The following is a 5,255-nucleotide window of genomic DNA, read 5'->3' on the forward strand; positions in this document are numbered from 1 at the left end:
GTGGGTTAGAGGCTTGACATGACAATATGGGAGGGACGATATAGCAAGTGGTAGGTATCGCAACATAGCAATAGAGCGAGCAACTAGCAAGCAAAGATAAAAGTGATTTCGAGGGTATGGTCATCTTGCCTGAGATCCCGCAAGGAAGAAGAACGAGTCCATGAAGAAGACAAACAGACGTAGTTGAACGAATCCTCACAAACACGACGTTATCGAAACCAACCTGAAGAAGCAACACCGGAAAGGAGCAAACAACATGGTAAACAACCATCACATAGACATGGCATGATGCACAACCAAGTATGATGCATGTCCACTTTAATGAAGCATGGCATGGCAAAGTGCACAAGCAATTCTACAAATTAAGTGGAGGTCAATATGCAACGAGTTGCATATTGACGAAACACCACATCAATTATTTAGTTCTCTCTCGGTTATGTACTCACCAATATTAAATGTTGTTAAACATGGCAAGAGGTATAAAATGAGTAAAATACATAGTTAGGCGTTTTAAATGAGGCCGGAAACATCAAACAACAATTCCGGTAAAACCTCATGTGCATTTAGCAATTTAATGCAAACAACAATTTTAACCATTTTAAATATTGTTATCATGATGCGAATGACATGCGCAAGTTTATGCAAGTTTTAATAAAAGTTAACATGAGCATAATGAAGCATTTGTCATCGTGGCGGAAATGAAAGGGGCGCCACGGCAACGTATCCGAAAATGATGCCACGCCAACATATCGGTGATCCGGTAGTTCACGGGGATACCGGTGCAAAAGGAAGTTGGTGTGAGTGTGACATGCAAGATGATGGGGTGCTCCCGGATACCGGGTTCCCACATGTCGACGGCAAGGCAATGAAGAACTCGCAAAGAACAATTGGGACATGGTGCAACCACGAGCATCTCATACATCACTCAACATTCGTTCACGGTCGTCGTCTCGATGGTTATACCTTCGAAGCGTGCAATCAGGATGGAACGCGTTCGTCAAAGTAAGTAGTGGTTCACGCGACCGTGGTTGAACTTGACGCTTGCGTTACACGGGTCTTCGGTGACGGGAGTCGTAGATGGTTCAGAGTGGTACTTGCATCTTCGGACATGTCGGTCTCGATAATTGCGACGGCAGCAGATCACGATTTCGTAGAGGGACTTGACGAAAGCACGTCGACGGTAGAGGTACAGACGTGCTCGGGGTACTTGTCGGTCTGGTCTTGATGGTCTCGTTTTTGCGATGGTAGTCGTACTAGTCGGTGGTAGTGGAACTTGACGGATCCAAGCTCTTCGAGGGTCGTCGTGGTGCTCGTTCACGTTGTAGTCATACATGTTCAAGAAGAAACTTATGCGGTGTCGTCGAACTTGGCAAAATGCCCATCGACAATAGTTGTTCTCGTTTCTTCGTGGTACTTGGCGATATCCATGTGTAGAGGTACTTGGCAGTCCTGTGTAGACGAACTTGAGGTACTCCGGGGCAGAGGAATCAATGTTGCAACGGTGGTCTCGACGTAACCAGATCGAAGCAAGGCCAAGGATTCTCGCGCATCGCAGATCGAAGCAGCGGTCGTACTCGTCCTCCCGCGAGCAGAGACGAGGGCACCAGGAAGACGTATGAGGAGCAGCAACAGCAAGGGCGTCGCGGAGGTGATGGTCGTGGCAGGAGCGTGCACGAGGAGGACACAGGCGAATATGTGGTGGAGGTCGTCGACGCGGGCGAAGGCAGCGGCAGCAGGGCACGGCGGACGACGCTACCAGCGCAGGTGGAGGAGGAGCTGCAAGGGAGCGGCCGGAGATACGCGACGCGGCTCCTCTGGCCCATGGCAGGAGGCCATGGCGGGCAGACGGCGAAGTCTTGGCAGCAGGGTCGAAATGGAGGGAGGCCGGGAACTTGAGGGCGTGGTGCAGCTTGGACGCGGGACGGAGCTTGGCGGCGCGAGGTGGAGGAGAGGAGTGCTTGTCGTCGACGAGGGAGACGGGGAGGTCCGACGATGAGCGAGAAGAGCAATAGTAGAGCAGCTCGGGCGCGGAGGCTGCTGCTCGCCGGAATTGATGGACAGCGCGGCGGCAATGGGAAGGAGCGGATGAGGTGGACGAGAGGGAGCGGGGGAAAGAGAGGCCGACGCAGGGGAGAAGGGGATCGAGCAGGGCTAGGGTTGGGCCTTGGCTGGATCGAGAGAAAGAGGGGTTTGGGCTCCTTGGTTAAGATAGGCGCTAGGGTTGGGCCTTGGCTGGATCTTGGGCCGGCCGGCCTGAGGCTGCAGCTGGGCTTTCTCCTCTCTCCCTCTTATTCTTTAGCAGAAATCATTAGTGAGTAAAAAAGATGAGAGGGTTAGGGAAACAATTGGAGCATGGGGTTAATTTTCTCAGTCTCAGAAAAATGAGCTTAATCCAAAAAATAGAAGTTAGCCCGAATGCAAGATTTAAATTCAAACTCATTTGAATTTAATTCAAATGGTTTGAACTAGGACAAGGTTTAGGACTGGCCAAAAATGTTGAGAATTTAGGAGAAGCCTCGGTAAATGGAGAAAGAATTGTGGAGAAAGTTTGGAGAACAAACTTGAAGCAAAAAAGGCATGAGAATTAAATTGCAAGTGGATTGTGGTTAATTCCAAACTAATGGAATATTTTAGCGTAGCCCCCTAATAATATTGGGAGACTTTTATATGTTGTAAAGAGAAATCACCATGTGCATTTCCCTCGATTTAAATGGACCGAAGATCCTTGCAATTTAATTAGTTGAGTTTTAAAAAGGGGTTCATGATGACATGAAGCAATGCAAATGATGCCATGATGAAATGTAGCAAGCAAAAACAAATCGCACCTTGAAATCTTGGAAACAAAGGAAGGCATCTGAAGCTCCGGTCTTGGGGCATTACAGGGAGACTCATCGGTCAATGCTCATGAATAAATCTTTCTGCCATATGCATTGTCGATGCTAAGTAAAAACTTATATAGTTGACACACAGTCATATACAACATTATAGCACATTGAACTTGCATACAAAATTCCACGCAGGTGGCACAATCAGGGTGGAAGCAGTGGATTGCTACAGGTAGGGCTATGTTGAAACCAACAAACTCATACATAATCGTTCATCGTCTTTATTAATGACGGGGAAATATCTTGAATGATGTGCAAAGAAAACAGATAGACAACACAATAAGTTCTGCTAGCACATTAAGTTGACGTACACCCCTAAGAAATGTTCTAAGAAAAGTTCAGGTATAAAAATAGAAAAGTTCAGGTATAAAAATAGAACAGGTCACAATCAAATGTACTAGCACATCAGTGCTTCACACCAATATCTCAAATTTAACTAGTATCTGAGAAGATTCAGATGTTACTTCAAATTAGAGCACATCTCGGTAGTCAGCCCTGCCTATTCTCCCAAAGAAGCAGTGGCCTCCACCGCGCGATGGAGTAGGCCATGTGCCATCCATCATTCCTAGCAACATGAGGAAAGTCTGACGTTAACTCCTGTAATGGACGTCGTCGATGGACCTTGGCACCAGTGGCGGCAGCAGGACTTCGATTGATGTATTGACCACTTCTTCGGCATGCACGTACACTCCGCATAGGTACATACCTAACGTGATCCGCGGCAGCCTTGGTGGCGATGGATAGTACAACCACAGTTCCTGCACCGGTTTCTCAGCACCAATCACCTTCGGTATGGTGGACGGCTTCTTCATCCATGCCATTTAGATACATTAAAACTGTGCAACTTTCCTGCCCTCTGAGGCCATCATCGTCCATGGTTGTCCGATTTCAATTACAAGCATTTTCGGCCGTCTGATTTGATGTGAATCACACCTAATCAACCTTTCCTTCGCTATTAACGAGCGCGAACCGTCCTAGGCCACTACTCTGGTCGCTTTTTGGTTGTCTCGGGTTAAATTGGGCCTCATGGGCCTAAAGCAGCCTCCTCTGAGCCATCGATCATTTCATTTTGCTAGGTCGCACCTCTCCCACCCTTCATGTGGCAGCTCTTCCCATGGCGATCAACATCTGTTGTGCTCATCCCAATTCCTTTACGCCGATAGGATCCTTCTTCCCACCGCCCAAGGGCACTGGTACGACAGCCTCCCACAACATGGCAAAGATTGCGGACGGCACCACGACTTCGGTTGGGGGCCTCAAGCATCTGCGGTGACGCCAGAGGGCGGTGTCGAGGGCAATGAACCATCGCTTGTCGGTTGGACTCCACTTGCCGGCGTGAGGAAATAGATCACCATGCCACACCTCAGCAGCTACTAATTGCAGGTCCGTTACCAATCCGTGCTCTTCCATTCCTCTGCTCGTGTTATTGATGTTATTCTTTCTCCTCCCAAAATGAAGCAGGTGATCTGTGTTGACTGACTAGAGCTCATGTGTGCCTCGAAGTTGGTACTAGCAGTTCCAATATAATTTTTGCCTTTCGATTGTAACTAAACTCCTTTTGGAAGATGAGCATCCTTTTCCATTGACTAATAATAGCCAATCCAGATTTGTTTGTTCTATTTGCATTTTCCAGTATACTTTACATATAGAAGTTCTCGGTGCACTTATAGGACCAATAATAGTCGTAGAAATTCTGTAGCCGTCTGCTATTGCAAGATAGTGGATTCAGGGTAGCCAATTATAACTGGGATAGTGAAAATAACCAGAAGGCATTGCTAATCTTGACATGAAGAAACACATTATTCTTATATGTCCATGATATTTTAGTGCTCATTTTATTTTACTGATGTTCCAATTTTAGTAGTTTGTAGTAATATCATATAACTCTAGAACAAATTTGGGTTTTACCACACCCATGCTCTGAAAGTTCAGGTTGCCATGACATGAGTTGTGCTTTGCAGGATAAATCGGACAACATCTTTGATGCTCCTTTGATTAGAATATAATGAGAACAACATAATACGTAAGGCATGTACTACATGGATCTTGATACGGAATTCAGCAAAACAACTCTATTGAGTACCATTAATAAAATAGTAAATTTTTATTCATGATCCTATAGTTTCTAAAGTCAAAAGTAGTAGTGTATCTTGCAAAGATAATAGAGTCCTCCATAATCTTGTGTGGGTGTCGTCTCTATTAGTCACTATGTATTCGTTGAAATTCTTTCATTTTGTTGAAACTGTTTGTGCATCTGCTTTTTTCCATGCCATGTTAGGTGGCACTGGATCAACTATGTTGAGGACGGCCTCACAGACTTGTGCATTGTCCAAGGTCAGTTTCCCTTTACTAGGGTTTAACAAAATCGCA

Source organism: Triticum urartu, chromosome 4, assembly GCF_003073215.2.
Source record: "Triticum urartu cultivar G1812 chromosome 4, Tu2.1, whole genome shotgun sequence".
Classification (NCBI taxonomy): domain Eukaryota; kingdom Viridiplantae; phylum Streptophyta; class Magnoliopsida; order Poales; family Poaceae; genus Triticum; species Triticum urartu.